The 15,824-nt window shown below is 36.3% G+C and overlaps 1 pseudogene; it reads right to left on the reverse strand.

The window, feature by feature from the left end:
- Positions 1–7,488: 7,488 nt before the first annotated feature.
- LOC129890459 (uncharacterized) lies at positions 7,489–12,023 on the reverse strand (annotated as a pseudogene).
- Between the last annotated feature and the right edge of the window lie 3,801 nt (positions 12,024–15,824).

Raw genomic sequence — 15,824 nt, forward strand, 5'->3', positions numbered from 1 at the left:
TGACTAACTTTGGGAAAATGTGTTTAACAATAATCGAGGCATTAAACAATTTGAAAGAAATATAAACTTTAAAACATTTTGGATAATTTATAAGAGAAATAGACTTGGTATGAAAACGATTAAATAAATGAGGGATAATTTAAATAAATCATTTGAATGAAACAAATGATCACAAAAAAGGTCTATCTTCAAAGGATTTAATTAAGTTAAACTAAACAATTAATGTTAGAATTAATACAGGATACATAAATATCATCAACTAATTATATAAGAGTAAAGGCAAGCGAAATAATAGAAATTAGTGATGCCCAAAAGGAATCACTTCAGTTTTTTTATTTAAAAAATAAATTAACCTACCCCAAATATATACAAACAAAAAATATTTAAAAGTAGACGGGATAAAAATATTTATACTCATATTTTTCGGATCAGCGCCGACTTATTAATCGAAAGACAAAATATAGTGTTTTGTGGTTTTTCTGCTCGGATCGATTTTTATCATTTTTGAAGGGCCTATCTACCCCTACCCCTCCTAGGTTTATTTATTATAATGATCCTAAAGTGATCTAAAAGAAATAATAAAAAGTAACGTCCTAAAAGGTATCTAACGCCACAACTTAATATCCATTAGGCATTGTACATACTATTAGGGTAGGTTTTAGACTAAAAAAAATATAGGCATCCTAATTAGACACATCGTCAAACAAAACAGATAGGACGAGCAGTTAGCACATAGAATATCAAGTAAGCCTCTAGATTAATTAATGAGCATGCTTGAAAACACAAATAAGTTGTAAAGGTCATAATAATTATATGTGTGCTCATACAATCAGATATACGAGTCTTAATACAAAACTTGAACATGATAAAAGAAAGCATTCTTGACAATTTTAATTGTTAACATGTTAAAATAAATATAAAGATTCTGTGTCGTAATCTTGAATCAGAATGACATACTGATAATTTATAAAAATATAAAAATCCTATAAGCATGATCTCTATATAATATGATATGATAACTTCATTAAATCTATAAGCATAGTTTTAACACAAAATAACCTGTAAATATTTATCAAGGCCTATTAACATGATATCTACTTAATTAGTATGCTAAAAATAAATTAACGAGGGACTATAATCTTTAAGCAGTGGACATGCTAAAAAAATCATAAATTTATGTGAGCAAGATTTCTAATTAGAATAGCAATACAACAACAACAACAACCCAGTAAAATCCTACAATGTGGGGTCTGGGAAGGGTAAAGTGTACGTAGACCTCACTCCTACCAAGGTAAGACGACTGTTTCAGAAAGACCCTCGGCTCAATAAAAGCATACAAAGAGGTCAGATAAGGCTAAGAAATTTGAAGTGATTTGGAAAGCAAATAGCGAAAGCTTTACGGATAAAATAATCAAAGTATAAAAGTACCAAAAACAATAAATAATAACAGAAATCAGAGCAGAAGAAATCATAATGTCCCTACTAATAAGGAAGAATAATGAGACTATGTACTATCCTTCTACCCTAACGTGGGTCCTCCACACTCTCCTATCTAAGGTCATGTCCTCGATAAGGTATAACTGTGCCATGCCCTGTCTAATAACCTCTCCCCCAATATTTCTTCGGCCTACCCCTACCTCTTCTGAAACCATCCATGGCCAACCTCTCACACCTCCGCACCGGGGCATCTGTGTCTCTCCTCTTCACATGCCCAAACCATCTCAGTCGTATTTCCCATATCTTGTCTTCCACCGAGGCCACTCCCAACTTGTCCTGAATAGCCTCATTTCTAATCCTATCGCTCCTGGTGTGCCCACACATCCATCTCAACATTCTCATCTCGGCAACTTTCATCTTTTAAACGTGAGAGATCTTAACTGGCCAATACTCTGCCCCATACAATATAGTCGATCTAACCACCACTTTGTAGAACTTGCCCTTAATTTGTGGTGGCAACTTCTTGTCATATAGGACTCCGGAAGCGAGCCTCCATTTCATCCACCCTGCTCCAATACGATGTGTGATATCATCGTCAATCTCCCCACTGCCTTGCATGATAGACCCAAGATACTTGAAACTACTTTTCTTTTGGATGGCCTGGGCACCAAGCCTAACTTCCACGCCAACCTCCTGAGGTGTCTCACTGAACTTGCACTCTAAGTACTCTGTCTTGGTCTTACTCAGCTTAAACCCTTTAGACTCCAAGGTATGTCTCCAATCCTCCAGCTTAGCTTTAACTCCGCTACGAGTCTCATCGATCAGGACTATGTCGTCCGCAAAAAGTATACACCATGGAACCTCACCTTGAATTTGTCGCGTCAATCCATTCATCACTAAAGCAAATAAAAATGGACTACGAACTGATCCTTGATGCAATCCCATATACTGAAAAATTTATTTAAAATCCTATAGGCATGGTTTCTATATAAAATGTTATGCTAAAATATTTACCAAGTTTTAGAGACATGATTTTTTTATAATCCTAAAAAAAAGTATGTATTAATCCTATAGACATGATTTCTATATGACATTATCACGATGAAAATCTTATAAGTATGGTTTCTATATGTTTGAAATATTATTAAATCATATAGGCATAGTTTCTATATGACATAATGTTCTAAAAATATTTATTAACAAACCTATAGGCATTGTATCTATTAAAGTAGCCTACTAAATATTTATTAAATCCTAGACATGATTTCTAGATAAATTAACGTGCTAAAAATATTAAACGAGTCATGTAGATGTAGTTTCAATTAATATGCTGAAAATATTAAGCCTAAATCATGAAATATGATTCAATTAATATGCTAAAAATTATTTATCAAAAGCGTACGTACATGATATTTAATAACAGAGTGGTTGGTATTTTGAACAAAATATATGAGAGTTGGGCATGTTATTTAATACATATTAATAAGTAAAAATATTAAAATTGGAAGATTGATTAAAATGCATCAAGTTTACTGATATTTGTTTCTGTGACAAACATATTTCACTTAAAATTAAATCTAAGCATCGACAAAAGCATAACTTTAATAATTAAAATTAACTAACTCCTTTCGGCATATTTATCTAGCGCGCGCGCACACATAAAATTATGTCAAAGTAAAATAAATACAAGTAGCACGTATATTTCTCCTACCCCTTAGACAGTCTCCAAATGTTTATTATTATTATATGAGCAGTTTTTTACATACGGATTATTGTAGAGTCAAAAAAATAAATAAAATAAAATACATAAGCTTGTCAAAAACTTAAACTAAATACATCCGAAAGTCCCCTCGCAACAACTCTTCTTATCTTGAACCTCTAGAGTTCAAAACCTGTTTAAAGGACATGAACAAGCAATATACGATAACACACAACACACATACGATATTATGACATTTACAGGCAAACAGAGAAGAGAATACAATTATCATATCTCTGTAAAATGAACAAGTATACACAAAGAGAGAAGGAATTTAGATACTAACCTGGATGCTTACCATATTTTTATTTAACAAGCTATACTATGCAAGAACTTAAAGTAAAGACTATTAATAGAATAAGGAAAGAATTACTAACCGGTTAATAGGAGTTTTATCAATATGCAAAAAAGTAGCAATATCCTAAATCCCAATCAGTAACAGAGTAACCAAAATGCCAAAAGAAAGAACTTGGGAGCAATGAGTATTTTTGTTAAAAAATCTTTTGTTTCTAATGAATATTAGATGTAAAAATGGAAAGTAGAAAATTATCTTCTCCTCTTTTTCTTTCTCTACTGTTTGTATGTCCCTCTCTCTGTGTGTGTCCTCCTCTTTAAAATGAAGATGTAGTCTCATTTTATAATAATAAAAACAATCAAGAAGAAAGAAAAATCAACAAAAATGGCTTCATCCTTTTTTCAAACTTTAATAAGTCCATAAAAGAGCCCATATTTCAAAAAGAAATACCCAATTTCAACAACAAAATCTGTCAAGAATCAATTGTCGTGATTTGGTCAAATTTGATCAAGCATTATTTCAAAATTTGGTAAAAAAAGTCAAAAAAACAGCTAACAAAGTCTCAAAAATCATGGCAAGAGGTACACATTATCAATAATTGTAGAAGAATTAATTCCTTAAACAAATAAAGACTAAATAAAAGCCAAAATTAAACAAAGACTATCATAAACAACCAAATAAGAATATGTTTAAATCATTATTTAAGGCAATAAGAAGTCAATTGAAGCTGAATTTCAATGTCAAAAGTAAAATCTATTACGGAAGCAGTAGACATGTGATAACCCATCCAAATAATTAAAGTAACAAAATTACTTTAAACTTTACTTTAAAGTAGTGGGATATTAACTTTATTTTAAATTCAATAAAGGGGCAAGATTAATCATGCTAAATGCCAAAATAATTACTATATGTTAGCAAATCAAGAAAAATATTAATTACTATAATTATTTCCCAACAATCAAGCATTTCAATCAATAAATTATGCCATAATTAGTAAAACACTAAACCTTTACCAAACCTAATCAAGAAAACAAAATATTGATTATCAGTTAGTTAATCAAACAGATACCCAGATTAAAGGGAATGCTTAAGATTTTATCAAAACAAAAGCATTAATTCTAGAAAGGGGAAAGGGACAATCATGTTACACAAGAACAATCAGAATTAGAGCTAATTTTGAAATTGAAAAATGACATTTTATCCAAGTTAATTTGGAATTGAAAGAGAACATATATATGACTAAATTTGATAGTCAAGGAGACTCAAACGTATGGGGATATCAAACCAAGGAATTCTTATGATAAAATTTCAGTCATAGTATGCCACAAATCAAGATAACATGTGTATTGATTCTGAACAAAAGGAAATATAAATCTAAATAGAACCTGCAGCACACACATATAAATAAAAATCTAAAAATATACAAACTAACAACTTGATATACCTCAAATTCAATAATTCATGTGAAGAAGAAATAAAGAACTGAAATGATGGAGTAACAATAAAATCAGAAACCGTACCTAGAAGGATCTGTAAAGATCCGTTGTTGACCAAATGAGCTCAGACCCAATAGTTCTTGATCGATCTGGACTTGACCAACGTTGTTGTCATCTTAGTCTCACCGGATTTGAATGTAGTGTTGCCGATAGCTGTCCTCTGGCTGTTCTCTTATTGTTGTTGTTGTTGATATTGCTGCTAGTGGTTTCTGCTGGCTTCTCTGGACAGCAGCTCACGCAGCTGAGGAGATGAGATGCTGGAGAAGCGAGGTGGAGGTAAGGGAGAGAAAAAGAAGGTGGCACTGGTGAGGTGTTCGCTGGTGGTTGCTGCTGGTGGAGGAGAAGCAGCAGCAACGTAGGGAGATAGAGATGGAGGTGTGGTGGAGAGATGGAGAAAAAGAGAGAGATGAGGAGTGATAGCTACTTGGTGGAGTGATTGCTTTCTGGTGGTCATAGGGTCTATTTCGCCAGAGATGGGGGAAGCGCCCGTGGTTCCTTGCTTTTCTCCACGGTGAGATTTTGCCGGAGACAGAGAGCGATAGGATAGAGGCGGAGGGGAGGAAAGAGAAGAGGCGGTGCCGGCTAGATCGTCTCCACCAGTCGCGGTGGCGGTGTTCATGAGAAGAGAGGTGTGCGTCGTTGGTGTTCTTCTCTTTGGAGAAGATGAAGAAGAGTGAAGGTTGATGAGAGGGAGAGAGTGTGACGGGTAGAGAGTTTAGAGAGAGTGTGAGATCTTTCTTTTTTGAGAAGAAGAAAAGTAAAAATTAGTTTTAGGGTTTTGGGTGTGGGTAATTGAAAATAGGAAAGAATAATAGGAGTTAATCATGGCCATAGAGATATAACGGATGGTTGTGATTGAAAGTTCGATTTTAAAATTAGACCACATTGAATTCAAATAGGCTAGAATTATAATTAATTGGAAGATATTTGGTTAGAATTTAATAAATCAGATAAAGAAGACCATGCTTAAAATAAAATGGACGAAAATTGTATAAATTGATATCTAATTAATACCATAATATATATATTGAAAAGTAAAATCATAAACTTTATCAAGTAGTAATTTTTATATATAAAGTAAATACTTATGTGTGTGTGTGTATATATATATATATATAATATATATAAAGAAAATGCTTACATATACATAATATATACAAATAGCCATGTAAAAATGTTTGAATGTATGAAGCTTGTTATTAAAAAAAATAAAAAAATAAAGATAAAAGCAATACTATTAATAAATAGAAAAAATATTGTAAATTACAAATGTCAAAATATACAATTTATTGGTTAAACTAAATATAAACTTGCTTACTTAATAAAGAAATATTTTTTGAGAAATGTCTATCTATTAAGATAGTAGTTCGAAAAGTAGTTATGGGTTGGTCAAAATTGTGTGTCAACAAATGTGACACTCGATCCCAACATACAAAACAATCACAATTACATTCAATATTCAACATTATGTCACCAAGAACAAATTCATCACAAAACAGGCCAGCAAGAGATCATTTCACATAAAATCTAACATGTTTTCATATTCATATACACATATACATACCATGAAGTAATTTAGCAAGTACATGAGACACATACGGGAAAAAAACCCATCACCTACCTCGAAGTCGAGCTTCAATAACCTTAAAGTGAAAGAGCTTTCCCTTTCCAAGTTCGTTTTGCTTGTTCTTGGTCTAATACAAGTCACGTACATACAAAGGATCAATACAATGGCCTAGTTCACATGAATTATAAGATAATTCCCTTCCTAGACTAAAACCCATGATCCTAACCCCAGCCTAGGGATATTTTTCACCCTACCCACATGCCAAAATCCTCCCACAATGACCACCTATCCTAGTTTATGGGTTCTAGGAATCGAATGATGGATTTAGGGAGTATATTCCTTACTTTAAGCATGGAAATCCATGGAAAAAAATGAAAATCGCCCTAGGTCGCCTCTTGTCATTTTGGGAACTGTATTTGAAAAATAAAACTATTTCTGGGTTTTTTCCCGTCTTATTTCATGATTGTCCTGCTCTGGCGGGACCCATCCCACTCTGGCGGGACCCATCCCACTCTGGCAGGATATGCGGAAACAGTGAGCCTGGAACTTGATCCCTAAGGCCCCATTTCACAATACACTCCCTTCCAAAGATGTATTAAATTATACCTTTCACGCCAAGTCCAATTCTGAGAGTTTTACTCGCTCGAATACAATTCTGGGAAGTCATAAATGCTTCATATCATCTTGGATATCAGCTTTACCAATCAAATTAGAGATTCGATCTCCCATCATTTACAAGATCACCCTAGACCTCACCTGACTCAAAATTCATACAAGTCTAGCCTAGGCTAAATTTTTCCAAAGTTACTACCTGAAGTTTTCTGGCTCAAAATCCTTCTCCATTAGCCTATCCATAATGATGGAGACTGATTTTTACAATACATACCAATTTACCCATCACTCATCCCCGAGTGATTAATTAGGGAAACCAAGGCTAAAGTAGAGATAGAGTAGTGCCTGTTTCGATAAACAGTTGAGGATACTTGTCTCGCATGTCCTTCTCTGTCTCCCAAATAGCTTCATCCACCGAACAATGTTTTCATTGCACTTTAACCATATTGATCTATTTAGTCCTCAACTTTCAGACATCACGATCAAGGATTGCAACTGGCTCTTCCTTATACTAAAGGTCCTTGTCTAACAACACCGAGTATTATTTAATGATGTAGTCCCCATCTCCACCATACTTTTTCAGCATTGACACATGGAACACCGAATGCACCCCAGATAAGCTAGGTGGTAAGGACAATCTGTATGCCACTTGCCCTAATTAGTCAAGAATTTTAAAAGGGCCAATATAACGAGGTCTGAGTTCCTCTTTTTTACCAAACCTCATTACCCCCTTAATGGGTGACACTTTAAAAAGCACTTTCTCACCAGCCTCAAATGTCATATCCCTTACCTTGCGTTCAACATATTCTTTTTGATGGCTTAGAGCTGCTAGAAGCTTAGCTTGGATGCTCCTTATCTTATCCTGAGCATCCCTCACTAAGACTACTTCCAATGGCTCCACTTCTCCAGCTTCAAACCACCCTATAGGAGACCTAAATTCCCTCCCATAAAGAGCTTCAAATGGTGTCATCTCAATGATGGAGTGGTAGCTATTGTTGTAGGAGAACTCACACAAGGGCTAGAACTTATCCCAATATCCCCCAAAGTTAATCACACATGCCCTCAACATATCTTCCAGCACCTAGATCGTCTCCATCTATTTGTGGATGAAAAGTTATGCTGAAAGTAAGTTAAATGCCCAGCTCTTCATGCAATTTTTCATAAAATTTAGAAGTGAACAGTGTACCGCAATCTGAAATGATGGAAAGGGACACCCCATGCAGCCTTACAATCTCTTTCACATAAATATTTGCCAACTATTGTGCAGTATAGTCCACCCTAACCAGAATGAAGTGTGTTGACTTTGTCAACCACTACCCAAATGGAGTCATACTTTCCCAAGGTCTTGGGAAGTCCCACCATGAAGTCCATAGCTATTCTCTCCCACTTCTATTTCGAAATAGGCATTCTTTGAAGTAAACCTGCAGGTCTTTGATGCTCATATTTCACTTATTGGCAGTTCTGACACCTGGCTACATATTTAGCTATGTCTTTCTTCATACTCGATCACCAATATAAACGTTTCAAGTCTTGATATATCTTAGTTACTCCAGAGTGAATAGAGTATTGCGAACAATGAGATTCAGACAAAATTTTCTAAATTAAGCCATCTACCCGGGAACACAAATCCTTCTCCTAAAGTGGAGCACTCCACCTGCATCAAGTGCTGAATCTTGGGCCTTGACCATCAACACTTTTTCTCTAATTTCCTCTATAAAAGTGGGCCTTAGATCGACACTGGCCATCACCCCACCCTTCTCTGAGATACCTAACCTCATGAACCTGGCCAAGGCCTGAATTTCTCTAGCTAGGGGCCGCTTTCAGGCTCCCAAATAAGCTAGACTACCAATGATAACTGGTTTTCAGGTTAATGTGTCTGCTACGACATTAGCCATACTTGGATGATACTAGATAGTGACATTATAGTCTTTGAGAAACTCCATCCATCTTCGCTGTCTCAAATTCAAGTCTTTCTGGGTGAACACATATTGTAAGTTGGGTGATCAGTAAATACCTCACACTTGACGCCATATAGATAATGCCTATATATTATCAGTGAAAACACTACCGCGCCAACTCTAAGTCATAAGTTGGATAGTTCCTCTCATGCACCTTCAACTGCTGTGAAGCATGAGCTACAACGTTCTTATCATGGATCAACACAACATCCAAACCTAAATATGAAGTATCACAATAAACAATGAAGTTTTACATTCGACTGGCAGGGTCAAAATTAGTGTTGTGGTCAGAAGAGTCTTAAGCCTTTAGAAGCTCTCTTCGCACTTGTCAGTTCACTCAAATGGCACCTACGTTTAGTCAGCCTGGTCAAGTGAGTAGCGATAGAAGCAAAGTTCTTCATGAACCGATGATAATAACTGGCTAGTCTCATAAAACTTCTAACCTCGGTCACAGAACTAGGACAAGCCCAGTTCTTAATTGCCTTAATCTTTTATAGGTCTACCATTACCCCTTTCTTTGAAACAACATGACCTAAAAATTAACTAAAGGCAACCAAATTCACACTTAGATAATTTTACATACAACTTTTGTCTTTCCAAAACACCTAAGACAATTCGAACATGGTCTGCATGTTCCTGTTTACTCTTTGAATATACTAAAATATCATCTATAAAAACAACACAAATGAATCTAGGAATGGCTTGAACTCCCCGTTCATCAAACTCATGAAGGTTGCAGGTGCATTGGTCAGCCCAAAAGACATCACCAAAAATTCATAGTGCCTATACCTGGTTCTAAAAGCAGTTTTGGGCACATCCTTAGGCCTAATTTTCAACTAAGGGTACTCATACCTGAGATCAAACTTTGAGAAGACTGATGCACCTTGAAACTGATCAAAAAGGTCATCAATATAGGGCAAAGGGTTATTTGTGATGGTAACCTTATTCAGTTGTCGGTAGTCAATGCACATTCTCATACTAACATCTTTTTTCTTAACAAACAACACTAAATCACCCCACGAAGAAGCACTAGAATGAATAAACTCCTTATCAAGAAGCTCTTATATCTAAGCCTTAAGCTCTCTTAACTCTACCGAAGCCATACGGTAGGAAGGAATGGAAATTAGATGAGTATCCAGTTTTAAGTCAATGCAGAAATCTATATCTCGATCAGAAGGCATACCAGGCAAGTCTGAAGGGAATACTTTCAAAAATTCACATACTACTGGGATAGACTCAATTGAAGGAGACTCTACAGACATATTCCAAATATGGGCCAAATAGGCCAAACAATCCTGCCCCACCATTTTTCTAGCCTAGAGAAAAGATATAACTTTAGCTGGATTAGGCTTGTATATCCCTTCCCACTCGAACCTTTCCCCCACCAGGATCTCTAGAGCCACAGTTTTTGTATTATAATTAAGTACAATAAAATAGGAGGACAATCAAGTCATGCCTAAGATTACATCAAAATCATTCATGTCTTAAATCACTAAGTCAATCCAAGTCTGGTTTTCCATAAACACCAAAGAACAAACACGATAAACATGGGTGACAATGATTGATTCTCCAACAGGGGTAGAAACATGAATAGGGGCATCTAGTATATCACATAGTGTAACAAAACCCAAGGCATATTTAACAGACACAAAAAATAAGTAGACCCCGGATAAAACAAAATAGTAATCATTCGATCATAAATAATAATAGTACTTGTGGTCACTGTGTCAAATGCCTCTGCTTCTGTCTTGTCCAGAAATGCATAAAACTGGGTCGGATCCTCCTGACGGGCCACCTCCCTACGTGGCTGGACTACTCCTTGGCCTGTACTACCATTACCTTGGACCCCATGGCCTCTTTGATTTCCTCCTCGCCCACCTTGTAGATGTCCTCTACCATTGCCTCCCCAGCCATGGGTACTACTGCTCTAGCCTGTTGGGGTGCTAAAACCCCACAAGGGTGAGGATATTCCCTCTATATATGCCTCGGTTCTCCATAATTGAAACAGCCACGATCAAAAGATGGAATGCTACCTCAAAATGATGCTCCCTGGCCCTCATAGGCCGGATGCTACTGTGGAATACCTAAAAAACTACCAGTATAAGCGGGCAACGTTGACTAAATTGGTCGGGCTGTAATTACTGGCCTGTCTGATCCCTTGAAATTACTTGTGATTTAGGGCTTCTTAGCCAAAGCTTTGTCCTACCCATCCCTCCTCACACCTTCCACCTTCTTCACAAAGTTAGTGACTTTATTGAAACTCTTTCCTAACGAAATCATGTCAACTTACATCACTTGCAACTTGGGGTTCAACCCCTTCACAAATAACCAGATTCTCTCTTCTTCTGTAGTGACCAGTTGAGTAGCATACTTGGACAATGCATGAAATTTGGACTCATAAGCAGCCACGATCATACCTCCCTACTCCAGTGCCATGAACTTGTCTTGCGATCCCTCAAGGTACGGGGCACATATTTTTCCAAGAACAGAGCATAAAACTAAACCCAAGAAGTGGGGGAAACACTGGTGTATGACACTCTATATAATCTCTCCATCACACCTTGGCCTCACCCTATAGCTGAAATTTCACAAATTCCACTCCATGCACATGTATTATACCCAGCTTGTATAATCTCTCATAGCAGCCAATGATGAACTCATAGGCATCCTCATTCTCAGTACCTTGGAAGACCAGAGTCTTGAGCTTTAGCAACTTGGTGAGCATGTCATGCTCAGTGCCAGTCATAATAAGACCCATAAGTGGTCTGAAAAAGGCATCAGTGACTACTACCTTCTCTACTAGCGGAGTTGCAGCAGCAAAAGGATGAGCAATAGGGGTTGGTGTTGTGGGAATGGTGGTAATGGCTCCAATGCCAGCCAACCCACTCAAAAAGGTCATTATCTGTTGTGCTAGTATGGGGTTGAGAGGGGGAAGACCGACAGCCCCAGTCTGGTTGTCCTCCTCTTGCTTAATAGTATCTTCTTCTCCACCCTCTACATCTCCCTCTAACTCATTCTGGGGGCGTGAGGGGCCTCACCTACTAGAACCTCTTCAACTAGAATCTCCACCTTAGCGGATGCTGCTCTCCCTCTACCCCTATCGATCTCCCTCTCCTGTCTCTACCTCTGCCTCGCCCTCGAACAGTTGGCTCTTCCTTTGGCACCACTAAAGCTATGGGCCATACACCATTATAGCGAGTATTAACCATCTACGTACAAGAGAGTGAAAGAAGTTAGATACCAATTGGAATCACAATATACCAATTAGAATCAAGTTATAACACGAAAGAATGAAGATACAGAAACTTTTCCTAAAGTCATGTAGCCTCTCAAATAAAAGTATATACATCTCCGTACCATTCTGCAACACTCTACTAGACTTGTTTTGATATGATGAGATCAACGAACCTAGGTCTTTGATACCAATTTTTTCACAACCCCGACCCATTGTGACTGACACCCATACTAACCTCCGGTGGGAGAACCATCTTTATAGCCCAAACTAACAGTACTTGCAAAATATAAACAACTTAAAGATGTGTAAGCAAGTTAAATCATTAAGAAACAATGAGTTCCCATAAAATCATGAAAATATCTAGTCAACGAATTTAACATGCGGAAATATCTTAGGAATTGAAAGTCATCGTACTAAAACTCTAAACAACAAACAAGTCTAGAAAGGGAGTGCAACTCCCAACAGAAAATATTTAACAAATAAACTATTATCTGAACATCTAAGTCCTGGAAGAAGGACTAGAAATAAGAGAGTCTATGACAGCTTGAAAGAAACAGCTCACCCTTGAACTCGAACAAATGTCATTCCTCTAAATGAGGTCTCTCTACAGCTGGCTGAATATTCCCTGTACTAAACAAAAAACAAAGCAAGTGTAGTATCAGTACACAAAATCAATAATGTACTGGTAGGATTATGCGGCTAGCCAGTAAGCGGATCACAGACAAGTAAACTCAACATAATAGGCATATGTATATAGAATAACTTAATCAGTGTCATCTCTAATAATATTCAGCAAGATCACAGTTCAACAACCTCAAAATCATATAACTTCATATAAGGATCCTCTCATGGGACCTATAAACACTGAACTTGACACTCGTTCCAAGGTTTGTGTCAGAACATGACACCCGATCTAAATATATATCAGAACATGACACATAATACAATTTATGTATCGAATCATGACACCCAATCCTAACATACAAAACAGATACAATTATATTCAGTATTCAACATTATGTCACCAAGAATAGGTATATCACAAAACAGGCCAGCAAATGATCATTTCACGTAAATTCTAGCATGTTTGCCTATTCATATACACATATGCATACCATAAATCAATTTAGCAAGTACATGAAATACATACGGGAAATAAAACCATCACCTACCTCGAATTTGAGGTTCAACAACCTTAAAATGAAAGAGCTTTTCCTTTTCAGGTTCGTTCCGCTTGTTCTTGATCTAAATCAAGTCACATATATCCAAAGGATCAATACAATGGCCTAGTTCACATGAATTATAAGATAATTCCCTTCCTAGACCAAAACTCATGATCCTAACCCCACCCTAAGGCTATTTTCCACCCTTACCCACATACCAAAACCCTCCCACAATGACCACCCATCGTAGTATATGGATTCTAGGAATCGAATGATGGATTTAGGGAGTAGAATCCTTTCCATAAGTATGGAAATCCATGGAAAAATGATGAAAATCGCCCTAGGTCGCCTCTTATTGCTTTAGGAAATGTATCCATAACGACGGGGATAGGTCATTACACTCTCTCAATCAATCAATCTTCCAATCATTCCCAATCATTCATTTAAAATTAGTTGGAACAATCATTTATGACAATATTCAGTTGAGACCATTCAATTGGGTTCAATAATGAAAATACAAAAGACTCTATGTACTTAATTACTCTATTTTATCTGTGTCACTTTCCTTATTTGCTTTCACATAACGCTTTGAACTTTTTGTACTTCTTAGCCTTATTTGACCTCTTTTTATGCTTTTATTGAGCCGAGTGTCTCTCGGAAACAGTCATCCTACCTTGGTAGGAGTAAGGTTTGCGTACACTTTACCCTCCCAGACCCCACATTGTGGAATTTCATTGGGCTATTGTTGTTGTTGTTATAATGAAAATACAAAAGACTATCAAGTTTCATCAAGACTATCATCATGCTCACATCCCAATCACAGTCATGCATCTACACGTTCAAAACTCTAGACTCAATCCTTAGGCATATACATCCAATATTAGTCAAAATACTATTAGGGTTTATGAAACAAATAGTTTAAATCATTTGTTCACGAAACAAGTTTGTAGAAAAACATCAATTACACAATATTATGTAAAATATGTTAAATTTAAGAAAATTCTCAAGAAACACAATCATGGGGACCCAAATCATTCATAAATCAACCTATAATAATCATGGGGCACATGCAAGAACAATGTTCATTCTTTAGTTTAGCCTTACAATGTCTATGCTTTAGTTTAGCTTTACATACTTGGTATAAAGACAGGACATTCAATCTTGTAAGAAATTGCTTGAATCTTTTGCCCCTAGCATTTTCTCCACTCCTTAGCCCTAGGTCTCTTAGTTAGAATACGTAGAAGGGACTTAGGAATGCATAGAAACTATTTTAAGGTCGAAAATGACTTATATTAGTCGTGGATTAAGTATAGGAGGTGTAGGCAAAAGACTGGAATGCCCCTCCTTAAGAATAACATCGGGCAGGAAAAATTGGCATGTGGGGGAGTAGGTCCGCGACCCGGACTGGTTCCCTCACAGTGCAATTTTTTTTGAAAATCTTCGACGGTAAAATTTGAACTGAAATTGACCAAGTCCGCGACGCGGATAGGTCGCACACTTCTCTAGAATTGAAATTCTTCCCCAAAAATTTGTCCTTTGATCCGATTGGCCTAAAATTCAACCGAGACCACTTTTCCACATTATTTTCCCTCTGATTGATTTTCGGCCTCAGATTGGCCAAAAAAGTTAAGGATAATGCATTGTGCGAACGTTCTTTCATCTATGGGTATTTTAGTAATTTTACCGGGGTTAACAGTGGTGTAGTGGTGGATTGGACCACTCTTAATTAGATGTCTTGGATTTGAGTTCTAGGTATGGAGAAGATTCTATTGAGAGCGTCATCTCTAAAATGGACCCTGCAGTGCGCGATCTGAATTTGATCAAGACGGAGAAGATTCTATTGAGAGCGTCATCTCCAAAATGGACCCTGCAGTGCGCGATCTGAATTTGATCAAGCCTCCAATGTAGGTATCGAACACCAGATGAAAAATAAAAAAAATAAAAAGAGAGCCTAACTATTTCTTGAATAGTTTATATATAGGTAGGAAGTTAACTAAAATATCTACGTTTTTTCTTTCCTTCTTTTAGTTTTTAGCCAAAAGTAGCTATTAAAAAAGAAAATAGATTAGTTCTAAGCTTATTAGTGTAGAGGATCATTTTTTCTCATTTCAAACTATTGAAATTGGAGCAAAACGAGAAAGTACATTTTTTATCCATACAAGTATTTTGGCTAATTTCTACATTCTTTTAGGTAATATTTATTTATTTTTAATTAGAGATTTTAAATTTGAATCTTAAAACTAAATTATTTTTTGATAAAATATGTTTTATTTAAAGTGTGACTTTTTAGCATAATCCCGAA

Source organism: Solanum dulcamara, chromosome 5, assembly GCF_947179165.1.
Source record: "Solanum dulcamara chromosome 5, daSolDulc1.2, whole genome shotgun sequence".
Lineage (NCBI taxonomy): Eukaryota > Viridiplantae > Streptophyta > Magnoliopsida > Solanales > Solanaceae > Solanum > Solanum dulcamara.